A 13221-nucleotide genomic window follows, 5' to 3' on the forward strand; every position below is an offset into this window, starting at 1 on the left:
TGTTCCTTTGCTGGTGAGACTGCCAAGTCGATCTCCGTCTCCCCTTTCTGCGTGAAAAGGTCTAGGAGCTACACTTTTAGAAACTCAATGGATTACAAAATAATTTTGCCACTGATCATCTATTAAATACCTGGAAAACTTTACAGCTTCAGGCTCACTGGCATAAGTCTTTCTGTATCCAAGAGGTGGAGTTTATATGTCCTTTTTAGTTCCGGTGGTTTTTAAACATGTCTGAGAATTCTTTGACACTCCTATCAAGAAGGGAGGCCTATGTCTCCTCCTCTGTGACTTGGTTAGCTGGGGCTGCCAGAAAAAGTACCAAGGATGGAGTGGCTTCAACAGTGGAAATTTCTCGCAGTTATGGAGAGTGAAAGTAAGTTCTGGAGGGTGAAAGTCACACCAGCGTGGTCAGATTCTGGCGTGGGCCCTTCCTGGCTTGCAGACAGTGGCTTCTCACTTTTTTCTCACATGGCTGAGAGAGAGAGGGAGCAAGCTCTGTGGCATCTCTTTTTAAGGGCACTGATCCCATGATGTGGGATGTCATGATGGCCTCACCCTCATGACCTCATCCAAACCTAAACCCCAAAGACGTCATCTCCAGACATCATCACATCAGGGGTCAGGTCTTTAGCATGTGAATTTCGTGGACACACCTCAGTCCATAGCACCTTGAGCCTTTGCAGTTCCCTCTATGAGTAAAATGTGGTGATGCTGTGTATGAGTTGCTGTTCACATTGCTGTAAAGAACTACTGAGACTGGGTAATTAATAAAGGTAAGAGGTTTAATTGATTCACAGTTCAGCATGGCTGGGGAGGCCTCAGGAAACTTACAATCATAGCAGAAGACAAAGGGGAAGCAAGGCACCCTCTTTGTAAGTTGAAGGCAGCAGGAAGGAGAAATGCTGAGTGAAGGAGGAAGAGCCCCTTATAAAACCATCAGAACTCGTGAGAACTCACTCTCACAAGAACAGCATGGGGGAAACCACCCGCGTGATTCAGTCACCTCCACCTGGTCTCTCCCTTGACATGTGAGGATTATGGAGATTACAATTCAAGGTGAGATCTGAGTGGGCTCACGAAGTCTAACCATATGGTGCTACCTGCCTTCCAAGTGTGGCCTAAATGAGGTCCTAATGGTGTCTCTTGGGACACTCACTCACGGAACCCAGCAGCCATGCTGTGAGGAAGCCCAGGCCTCACTGAGAGTCTGTGGACAGATGTCCCACCAACAGCCCCAGCAGAAGACCCAGCTGACAGCCAGCATCACCCACCAGTGAGGTGTGTAGGAAAGAAGCCTAAGAGAGGATTCCAGCCCCAGCCATTGCCTGATCACGTGACAGAGTCTATGTAAGAACCCCATGACAGAGTCCAGCCAAGCCCCAGAGCTGCATGTGGGTCATAATTATAACAAATGATTATTATGGTTTATGCTCCATGGTCATAGATACCTAAATCAGCAATCTCCACTGGCTGTTTGTTTAGCTAAGGCCCTTTCTGCCATACCCTGGCTTGAGTGGGAATGGTCCCTGCATCCCTGCATGCCTGCCTGCATTGAAAGAAAGGGCTGTAACATTGTGTCCCTTCACCAGGCTTACGCTTAGCCTCAGCGACAATCAGAGCCTGAAGTTCTTTGTCTGTAGCCATGGTTCTCAGCCGAAGCTGCTTATTAGAATCACTCAGGCAGATTTTCAGAATTCTTATGCCTAGGTTACAACCCAGACCAGTTAAATCATAATCTTCGTGAGTGTGGCCCGGAAATCAATATGTTTCAAAGCTGTCCAGGGATCTGAATGTGCAGCCCAGCTAGAGAATGATGGAGAGAGTGGGTGAGGCTCAGGCCCACCATGCTGTAGAAGGGGAGCCTCCCCCACCACCAGGCGCAGTGATGCCAGCACCCCCTCTCTGGAGGGGCACTGGCACTCTTACAGGGGAAATAGAAATTTGGGCACAGGGATATATTTACTCTTCTCTATTTCGTGTCAGTGAAGTATGTCATACCCGCATCAGCTTGTTCTTTTACTTAATGCCCTCCTCTCTTCTTATCAGACCCGGCACCCGTTTCCTTTGGAAAGGGTCTTCTGATCATTCCAGGTGTATCAGTTGTCTTTTGCTGCACTACAAATTATTGCAAAACTCAGAAGGTTAAAACAGCAATAAACATGGATTGTTTCATCCCATTTTGTGGGTCAGGAATTAAGGAGGGCTTAGCTTGGGTGGCTGTGAGTTAGAGTTGCCATTCAGATGTCAAGGAGGAGTGTAGACACCTGATGACCCGACTGGGGCTGAGGGAGACATCTCCATGGTGGGGCACACACGTGTCTGACATGTTGATACTCGCTGTTGGCAGGCAGCTTTGGTGCCTCACCATGGACTCAGCACAGGGTTGCTGAGTTTCCCCACAACGTGGTGTGTCAGAGCTTGCAATCCAGAGAGACAGAGGGGAAAGCTGCAGTGTCCTTTTATGACCTGACCTCATAACCCACACACTATCATTTTTGCAAGATCCAATTGGTACACAGACCAGGGGTATTCACTGTGGTGGGGGCTCCTCAGGGGCATGGCTATCTGGTGGTGGGAATCCCTGGGGGTCATCTTGGAAGCTGACCCTTCCACCAGGCCCCAGTCACCTCCCTCAGATCTGCTCTCTGCACCAATAGAATCCTATGAGAAACTTCTAAGAGCAGAGATTCCCAGATGCTACTTGCGATGCTCTGATTCAATCAGGCCTAGAAATCTGTATTTTAAAAGGTTCTTAAAGCAGTGTCGGTGATCACATGGGAATCTATAACTGTAGAATTTTGGCACTCTGTGTCTGAGCAGGTGGAGTCCTCTTTGGCGGCTTCTCCCATGGGCCGGGCCACATTAGGGGAACCCTGCAGTCCAGAAGAGGGGCCTGGTGTTTGTTCAGGAGCAGCCATTGTACCCCTTGTTCCTTATCTGGCCACGCCTGTGTTCCTCTCCTGTCACAACCACATATGGCCAGCAACCGTGTGTGGCCGCCAGGACATGGGGCTGTGTGGTGGGAAGGGAAAGGGATTTGAGTACCCCTGACCCTTTCCATTTGGAGAATAAAAGTTTCGCAGATGAGCTGGGGAGTACTCTATGTTCTGAACCCTCTCTGTGTCCTGCCCTTGCGTGCATTTCAGTGTAGTGGTTGAGAGCCAGACTTCCCAGGTTCAAGCCCTGTGTCTTCTAGTTACTCTCATGATTTAGGGCGAGCTATTAGTTTTTTTGACCCTGCATACTGAGCGAGGCAGCCGGGTGGGACTGGTTCTTGCTCCTGTGTATCCTTCATTGTCTGTCTGCTCTGGGATCTGTGGTGTTCACGGTGGAGGGCTCAGAGAGGCAGCCGCATGCCTGGCCTGTTCGGCTGTAGGCTGGGAGAAGGGGTTGTGGGTCCGGAATTCATGAAGGAAGAGTGAGCGTGACTTGCTGCTGAATTCCAGCAAGAATTTCAGCATGTATGGGAAAGAGAATAGTTAATAAAGATTTCCCCATAGACAATAGGGAAAATATAGGTGTAATCTGCTGAAATGGGGTTGGCTGAGGGAACAGGCTTAAGGTATTTGGTAAGAGGTTGTTTTGATTTTTCTAAGTTTGAGACACCTACTAGACATCTAAGTAGGCATTGGGATATTTGAATTTGGATTTCAGGGAAGATGTTGGGGCTGGAAATAGATATTTAACGATCTGAACATTTGGCTCTCATTCACATCAGGGGTGGGTCGTGGACGAGATAGAGGGGAGGGCCGGCAAAGGGTCTAGCAGCGAGCTGCCATGGAGAGTGCAGCAGCTCAGGGGGATGTGGTCTAGAAAGGTGGGAGATGCGAGAACACCGTGTGTGTTTATGGTAATAATTGGAGTGGTGTCAGCAGATGGGGGACTGATGATGTCCAAGGGAGAGGAGATAATTATAGGCGCACAGTCCTTGAGTTGACAAGAGTGGGATGGGCTGCCTGAGGAAGGAGCAAGGGGCTTTCACCAGCGGCCACAGGGTGGGCAGGGGCTCACCAGGCCCAGGTGCTGGACGTCCTGCAGAGGTGGCGGCAGTGGAAGATCATTGCCTGTGCACACTCAGCAACGTAAGAGGTGATGCCGTGGTTGGAGAGTGAGGAGAAGGGAAGGGCCTGGGGATTTTGAGCAGTGAGCAGTTGTGAAAAAAATCTTCAGGGGAAGGGAGAGCAAATGGATTCTAGAAATACGGAGGGTCACTGGGCAGGCGGGCGGGCCTTGGGATTTATGGTTATCCAGCCAGTGAGGCTGCCAGCACCAGCAGCCCCTGATGAATTCCGTTTGGTGCTGAGTCCCTCTCTCCCTGACAGGATGGCTTTCCTGAGAAGGAATCACCCAGAACAGGTGAGAATTGACCTTCATCCTAACAACCCGGAAGAGAGCTACAGGACGGGAAATCACACCGAGTGGCCAAGAAGATGTCCTGTGTGTATGAACACATGGAGCATCCCCGTCACTTGCCTGGAGCCCAGCTGCAGTGATGGCAATGGCAGGAAGGCAGCCAGGAACTGTCCAAGGGCCCAGGATTTCCCCTGCTCAGGGAAGGCAGCAGCCGGGGCAGCCTCCTGCGCCAGTACGAGAGGAAAACAGTGAACCAAGCCAGACACAGTCCGCACCTTCCTGGAGCTCGAGCGGGGTCAGGCTGCTTTCCGTGAACTTCTCCCGGGTGGCTCCCCTGCTGACTGGCTGTTCAAGGAAGGTTCCCGGCTGCAGCCCAGCCTCTCACACTCCTGGGTATTTGGAATTGGAAGACTCTTTTCATTCCGCACACTTGAGGTGCCCAAATCATGGCCCAGTTGACAAAGTGGGTCCTGAGCCAGGACCTTGCCTGATGATTTTCTTCAAGGTTGGTGCCAGCAGCCCTGACTTCTTCAGTGAGGGAAGATGGGCTCCTGGTCGTAAAACCCACCTTGCAGGTCTGCAAGTGTCATGTAGCAGGGGCCTGACCTTCCATGCCGATCCCATCTGATGCTGGGGTGTCTGACAGGCAGCCAGCGGCAGGTGCAGCAGGCTCTCTTCTTTTAGCATATAGAGTTCAGGCTACTGGTGTGTTCTCTCAGGTCCAGAAAATCCGAGTACCAGGAGGGCATCACCCTGGGAGATACTTACCCAGAGATCTTCGCCGTCCTCACTGCATTCTGTTCAGGCTTCCGTGACAAAACCTAATAGACTGGGTGGCTTAAACAACTGACATTTTCTCATAGTCCTGGAGGTTGGAATAGTCCAAGATCAAGGTTCCAGCAGGGTTTGGTTCTGGTGAGGGCTCTCTTCCTGGCAGGCAGACTGCCGCCTTTTTGCTGCGTTCTCACATGGTAGAGAGGGAGAGAGAGCTCTGACATCTCCTCCTCTTTTATAAGGACACCAGCCCTATTGGATCATGGCTTACCCTCATGACCTCAGTTAACCTTAATCATCTGGTGACAGGCCCGGTCTCCAATACAGTCACGTGAGGAGTTAGGGCTTCAGCAGGTGGAGTTCTGGGAGACACAGTTCAGCCCATAGCAGTCCTATAGCTCCACCTGGGCGCAAGAAACCCCTTACAGAGTCCCACACAGGCTCTGTCCAGCAATATTTGGTTGTACTTCTGGATGGCTGGATTTCTGAGGGCGGCACCTCAGAGCAGGCATGTCCTGCTGTCTGGAGTGAGGAGCCTGGGATAAAGGGCTGATGTTCCTGATTCTGAGGCCCCAGTCCTTTTGGAGGGAAATGGCATTTCTGGCGTTTCTGCTTCTCTGGCTGTCTTGGCACCATGAGGCTGCCCGAGGCACCTGATGTGCCCCATGTGAGGCGGCACCTTCTCCTCCCTGCCCCAGTGGCCCAGCCCATCTGGCATAGCACCAGGCCTCGTGACGGCGCTCTCTCTGCTGCCCCCAGGGTCGCTGTTTCATGTGAACTCTGGGGAAGGGGGTGGGAGCTGGGGGGCCGTGCTCAATATATGTCCTAATTTTAGATGTAAGATGGGCAGATTTCGCTGTGTTCTAGCTAGGACTAATGATAGAAGCCCAAATACAATCAGGTCAGGAACAAAAGGGTCCTTCCTGACTCTCAGAACTAGTTCAGTGAGTTTCTTCAGCAGCAATGGGGTCAGGCTGTCAATGCCTGCCAGGAGTCAGCCTGCCGCCCTCTCTCAGCTCTGCTCTGCCCTGACTGGACCTTCCCTGCTGTGGAAAAGAACTCCAGCGCTCCAGGTGCACACGATTCCTGCAGTTGACAATTGGGTAAGGAAGGAGAATTTTGTCCTCAAATGTCTTTACTCCTATTCATGAACATTCTGGTTGCTTTGCTTGGATCCTGTTCTGTGGGGTCTGGAGGCATGGGGCACCCTGATTGGCCTGTCTTGTCATGCAGGAGTCTGTGGCCCTGGGTCGCCAGCCTGGCAGCACTGTGTCTGGTGCTGGAGTCTCCATGAGGAAGCTGTGTGTGGACACAAGTGCAAGTTTGCCTGCTCCTCAGCCTCTCCACGGCGTGCATCTGAGGTGCAGGCTCGGCCATATTGCCCACACTCAGAAGAGAGCATCAGGAACCTTCTGCTGTCAGGACAACTGGACCACGTGCCTCCCATTCCCAGGTCCCAGCATGCTGTGGCTGCCTCTGTTCAGCTGTGGTCTTCCTCCCGTGCAGCACGCTCCTCCCAGCCCCATCGCTGTCTTTGCAGGCTGATCAGCATGGTCACGAACATGGGGCCACACAGGGGAACTGGTGTCCCACGCCTGGCCTCTTCTTGCCTGAGGTGCTTGTTGGCCATAATCATATGGCTCTTTGGCCCATCCCAAGGCGGCCTTCTGTCAACATGCTTTTAACTTTCTGGCAAGTCTTCCTTGTCTTGCCTGTGTGTGTGTGTTTTTTTTTTCTATTGTGATTTTTTTCTCCAGCATGTCCTCACCCCCTTCAGGCTCCATGCAAGCCGGCAAGGAGGGGCCAGGAGAGGTGGGGATGGCAGCTGCTATGGCTTAGTTTCCTTAAAGTTGTGTCCTTGGCTTTGTGGAGCTTGAGGGGAGGTTTGTAGGCTTTAAATATTTTTTGCTCTTTGGATGGAAACCCAGGGCCTCCCGGTGGCATTCTCCTCCACTGGAGGGTGCTGTAGTGTAGGAGTGGTAGTTGTGGAATTGATTTAAAAGCTGTTTGTTCCAATTTCAATAAGAGGACCATGGGAGATGTCACCACGTTAGACTATGGGTTGGTGGTCTTTGGGGATGGTGGTGGGAGAGGGAGTTCCCATTGTCCCTCATCCCAAGATGCCATTAATGCTGGGACAAGAAGCAGGGCGCGGGAAGTGATCCCAAGACAGTAGTGAGGACAAAGCCCTCATCTCCCAGGGGTGGGGTGTTTGTTCCAGCCTCTGAAGTTTGGGAAGCCTATGTCATCTTTTATAGGGTGTGGGGATGCCTCACGGAGGCAGTCAAGGCCCAAGGTGGGAAAGTGGTCCCTGGGGGATGGACGGGGGTCTCATCCCCCATGCAGCTGCACAGCATCCTGAGGCAGGGCCTCATGGTCAGGTGTGGGGTCCAGAGTCAGTCAGACCCAAGGACAGGCTGGTGGTGTCATGTGTGCCCAGCCTGGGGGGCTATGGTCTTGGGGGTCCTGAGGGCCAGGAGGGTCTAGTGCTGGCATGGAGGCTTGGAGTGTGTTGGGCAGCCTGAGACCAGACCCCGGAGGAACTCTCAGGAGAGCCTGGGCACATTTTGAAGCATATTCATTGCTGGAAAGGAATACCCCTGCAGAGTGGGTCTGTGGGAACAGTCTGTGGTTTTCCCCAGTTTAATCCTTCGGTTCTGGCATTCAACAATTGATTTTTCTGGCTCCCAGATTACAGCTTTGTTTTCTAAACTCTAGCTCAGTCTTTTCCAAACTTGGTTGGTGGTAGGCTTTGGAAGAATAATTTCACCAAACTTCTCCGAGACCCAAGTGTCAGATGACTAAGAGCAGAGCTCAGGAGCCAGAGTGGTCCTCTAGCTTCCGCAGTCACCTGTCTTGTAAGTTACTAGCACAGGGGCAGCTCTGAGTGAGTGTCTCCTAAGCGGTTTCCTTAGTGGGTGGAAATAAACGAAGACCACCCAAATGAGAACAAAGGCTGTTTATACAGAGCTGCTATAGCGAGGGGGTCCGCGGCCATCACTTGTGTCCTGACAGACTCACAGGCAGGTGAGGAGTGGAAAAGCTTCATCATGGAAAAGGGGAGGCTTCGGAGGCCTGGTGGAGGCTGTGGGCCTGGGGAAGCCAGAGGCGACTGGTGAGAAGTGGGCATCCCATGAGATTAGCTAGGGGACATACTGGGCTTTCTCTGGTTGGTCCTAGATTGGAAGCAGGGACAAAAACTAGGAAAACTGTCAGTTATTAATCAAGTCCTGGCCCATTGGGTCTGATTGTTAGAGAATGTATTGTTTAATTTCCTGTATTATTTCTAGAGATAGCAATCTGAATTCTTACAAGCCTTGCATAGAGCAGGCTGGCCTCCTGGACTGGTTCCTGTAGATGTCGGCTTGGCCTACTGGGTTGCTTCCTGTAGATGACAGCTTGGCCTCCTGGGCTGATTCCTGTAGATGATGGCTTGGCCTCCCAGGCTGGTTCCTGTAGATGTCGGCTTGGCCTCCTGGGCTGGCTGCTGCAGGGGTTGGGTGGGAGTTCTACTCTTACAGATGTTCTGGCCATTGTGCATTTGTGTACTCAGTCTCTGAAGTGCTCGGCCATAGTAAGCACTCCCTAAAAAGTAGCTATTGTTGTCTCTCCCACCTGACGATGACCAGATTATTCACCTGGACTGTCTTAGAACTAAGCCCTGCCCATTTCAGTGGCTGCTTGGCATGCACACCCTGGGCCATCTCCAGATCTGGCTGACTCTGGCCTCATGTGGTCTTTCCATGGTAGCTCTACCTAGGGGGCTTTGGCACATCAGTGCAGTCAGATGACATGGTGGAAATATTTGTTGAATGGATTGCTAGACTCCTTTTCTAGAGGTTCAGGGCCCACAACCAATGGCATCATATTATGTGCTTTGCATTTTAAATTCTCTAACATCGTAGTTTTCCCCAGGCCTGTGTACATCCTTTACAGGGAATAAGGCACTTTCAGAATGTCTTATCAGTCTCTCTCCTCACATTTCTTGATTTCTTTTTGTGTCCTTTTCTCACTTATTTCCTTTCGCATGTTCCTTTGATCTCCAACTTTTCCTTAGTTTCTCATTATTCTGACTATTCCCTAATTTTCACAGCTTCCAAAATACTTCCAGAATGGGAGATTGTATTAGTTTTTTCCTATTGCTGCTATAAGAAGTTACCGTAAACCTGATGGCTTAAAACAACACAAACTTATTACCTTAGAGTTCTGGAGGTCAGAAGTCTCATGGAGCTAAAATCAAGGTGCCAGCAGGGCTGGTTTCTTCTGGAGGCATCAGAAGAGGATCCATTTCTTTGCCTTTTCCACTTTCTGGAGGTCACATGTAATCCCTTGGCTCATGGCCCATCCCTCCCTCTGAAAGCAAGGAGAGTAGTATCTCCAGGTTGGTCGGCGTCTCTCTCCTGTCCTCTCCGACCCCTGCTCTGTTATGTTTGAAGGATGTTTACATTCATCTCATTTGATTCAAATATTCGAGGTTGTCAGTATCTGCATGGTTTTGATGACAGTGGTTCATTCAGGGAGGTAAAGGACCTTGCACACACCCTGGTGTGACCCATGGGAAACGGATCAGAAAGCAGCCTTCAGACTGAATCATCTTCTTTGCTTCTTACTTTCTCAGATAAAGAAACAAAAGCCAACAGAGGTCAAGTAATTTTCACAAGGTTATACAACTTGCTTACATAAAAGCAAAATCATGGAGAAAATCTGTTGGTAAAGATAAACAGTATTCTTCTCAATTATTTTCCTGCAGTTCTTTTATTCTAGTCCAAGGCAGATTTCTGAGCCAATGGGTAAACACACTTAATGGCTTTTTTTGAGAAACGTCTTTTCATATCCTTTGCTTGTTTTTAGATCAGGTTATGTGTTTTCTTGCTATTAAGTTGTGTTCCTTGTATATTTTGGATGTTAACCCCTTATCAACTGCATGGTTTGCAAATATTTTCCTCCCATTTCACAGGTTGTCTCTTCACTCTGTTGTTTGTTTCCTTTGCTATGCGAAATCTTTTTAGTTGGATGCAATCCCATTTGTCTATGTTTGCTTTTGTTGCTTGTGCTTTTGCCAACATATCATAAAAGTAATTGCCCAGACCAATGTCAAGAAGCTTTTTCCTGTTTTCTTCTAAGACTTTTACAGTTTCAAGTATTGCATTTAAGACTTTAGTTCATTTTGAGTTTATTTTTGTATTTGGTATGACATAAAGGTCTAATTTCATTCTTCTGCTTGTGGACATCCAGTTTTCCTAACAGCATTTATTGAAGAGACTGTTCTTTTTCCGATGTGGGTTCTGGGCATATTTGCTGCAGATCAATCAACTGTGAATGCATGGATTTTCTTCTGGACTCTGCTCTGTTCCATTGATCTATATTTCTTTCTTTTTTTTCTTTTTGTTTTGAGACGGAGTCTTGCTCTGTCACCCAGGCTGGAGTGCAGTGCACCACTGGAGTGCATCTTGGCTCACTGCAACATCTCCCTCCCAGGTTCAAGCAATTCTCCTACCTCAGCCTCCCAGGTAGCTGGGATTACGGGTGCCTGCCACAGCCTGGCTAATTTTTGTATTTTTAGTAAAGGTGGAGTTTTGCCATGTTGGCCAGGCTGATCTCAAACTCCTGACCTCAAGCGATCCACCCGTCTCGGCCTTCCAGAGTTCTGGGATTACAGGTGTGAGCCACCTTGCCTGGCCAATTAGTCTATATTTCTTTTTTTAAGTGACCACCATGTTATTTCAATTTCCAAAGCTTTGTAGTATATTTTGAAATCAGGTAGTATGTTTCTAGCTCTGTTATTTTTGCTCAAGATTATTTTAGTTGTGTAGCATCTTTTGTGGCTCCATGCAAATTTTAGGATTATCTATTTCTTTGAAAAATGAAATTTGAATTTTGATAGGAATTGTATTGTAGATCACTTTGGATACTACATTTTGACAATACTAATTCTAATAATTCATGAACATGAAATACCTTCCCATTGATTTGCATTTTCTTTCATTTCTCTCATCAGTGTGTTATAGTCTTTAGCGTTCAGCTCTTTCACCTCCTTCCTTAGTGAAATTTTCTCAAGTATTTTATTTTTTTTGTAGCTATTGTAAATGGGCTTTTTTCTTGTTTTCTTCTTAGTTTGTGATTGGTATTAGAAACCCTACTAAATTTTGTATGTTGATTTTGTATCCTGTAACTTTACTGAACTTGTTTATTAGTTCTAACAATTTTTTTGGTGGAGTATTTAAGATTTTCTATATATAAGATCATGACATCAAATGGAGAAAATTTTACTTCTTCATTCCTGATTTGAATGCCTTTTATTTATTCATTTATTTAGCCTAATTATTCTGGCTAGGAAATCCAGTGCTATATGGAGCAGAAGTGGTGAGAGTGGGTCTCCTTGTCTTGCTCCTGATCTAAGAGAAAAAGCTTTCAGCTTTTCACCCTTGAGTATGATGTGTTGTGAGTTTGCCATATATGGTTTTTATTATATTGAGATGCGTTCCTTCTATATCTAATTTGCTGAGCATTTTTTATCATGAAAAGATACTGAGCTGGGCATGGTGGCTCACGCCTGTAATCCCAAGGTGGCTCACGCCTGTAATCCCAAGGCGGATGGATCACTCGAGGTCAGGAGTTCGAGACCAGGCTGGCCAACATGGTAAAACCTTGTCTCTACTAAAAATATAAAAATTAGCCAGGTGTGGTGGCACATTCCTGTAATCCCAGCTACTAGGGAGGCTGAGGGAAGAAAATTGCTTCAACCTGGGAGATGGAGGTTGCAGTGAGCTGAGATTGCGCCACTGCACTCCAGCCTGGGTAACAGAGCAAGACTCCATCTCAAGAAAAAAAAAAAAAAATCGAAAAAACATACTGAATTTTGTCAAATGTTTTCTCTGCGTCTATATAGATAATCATGTACTTTTTATCCTTTATTCTATTAATGTGGTGTGTGACATTTATTGATTTGTGTATGTTGAACCATCTTTCCATCCATGGGGTGAAACTCACTTGATCATGGTACATGTGTGTACTGTAAAATTCCATTTGCTAGCATTTTGTTGAGGGATTTTGCATCTGTGTTCATCAGGAATATTGGCCTGTAATTTTCTTTTCTTTTTTTTTTTTTTTTTTTTTTGAGACGGAGTCTCGCTCTGTCGCCCAGGCTGGAGTGCAGTGGCCGGATCTCAGCTCACTGCAAGCTCCGCCTCCCGGGTTCACTCCATTCTCCTGCCTCAGCCTCCCGAGTAGCTGGGACTACAGGCGCCCGCCACCTCGCTCGGCTAGTTTTTTGTAGTTTTAGTAGAGACGGGGTTTCACTGTGTTCACCAGGATGGTCTCGATCTCCTGACCTCGTGATCCACCCGTCTCGGCCTCCCAAAGTGCTGGGATTACAGGCTTGAGCCACCGCGCCCGGCCTGTAATTTTCTTTTCTTATAGTGTCCTTGAATGGTCTTGGTATTGGGGTAATGCTGGACTTGTAAAATTAGTTTAGATGTAGTCTGTCTTCTTCAGTTTTTTTTTGGAATAGTTGGAGAAGGATTGACGTTAATTTTTCTTTAACTGTTTGGTATAATTCACCCATGAAGCCATCTAGTTTAGGGCTTTTCTTTGATGGGAGGGTTTTGATTACTGATTCAATTTTCTTACTTATCATTAGTCTGTTAAGATTTTTCAGTTTCTTCGTTATTTAGTCTTGGTAGGCTGTTACATTTCTAGCAGTGGGTCCATTTCTTCTAAGTTATCCAATTTGTTGAAGTACAATTTTTAATAGTCTCTTACAATCTTTTTTATTTCTGTGGTATCCACTGTAATGTCTCCTTTCTCATTTATAATTTTTTATTTATTTGAGTCTTTTCTCTTTTTTTTTAGTTAGACTATCTAAGGGTTTGTCAATTTTATATTTGCAAAAAAGTAACTCTTACTGCAATTGAACTTGTCTATTGTTTTTCTAGTCTTGATTTCATTAATTTCTGTTCTGATCTTTGTTATTTTTTCCTTCTGCTAAGTTTGGACTTAGTTTTTTCTTCTTTTCCTAGTTCCTTGGGATGCAACCTTAGGTTGTTTATTTGAGATTTTTCTGACGTAGACATTCATTGCTACAAACATCCATCT

At 47.5% G+C, this 13221-nt stretch overlaps 1 long non-coding RNA gene across 1 annotated transcript; it reads left to right on the forward strand.

The window, feature by feature from the left end:
- Positions 1–4322: 4322 nt before the first annotated feature.
- On the forward strand, positions 4323–6820 carry LOC144339840 (uncharacterized). Its single transcript, XR_013415345.1, has 2 exons — positions 4323–6230; positions 6361–6820. It is a non-coding gene; the product is annotated as an uncharacterized LOC144339840 (long non-coding RNA).
- Positions 6821–13221: the final 6401 nt, after the last annotated feature.

This window comes from Macaca mulatta, chromosome 3 (genome assembly GCF_049350105.2).
Source record: "Macaca mulatta isolate MMU2019108-1 chromosome 3, T2T-MMU8v2.0, whole genome shotgun sequence".
Lineage (NCBI taxonomy): Eukaryota > Metazoa > Chordata > Mammalia > Primates > Cercopithecidae > Macaca > Macaca mulatta.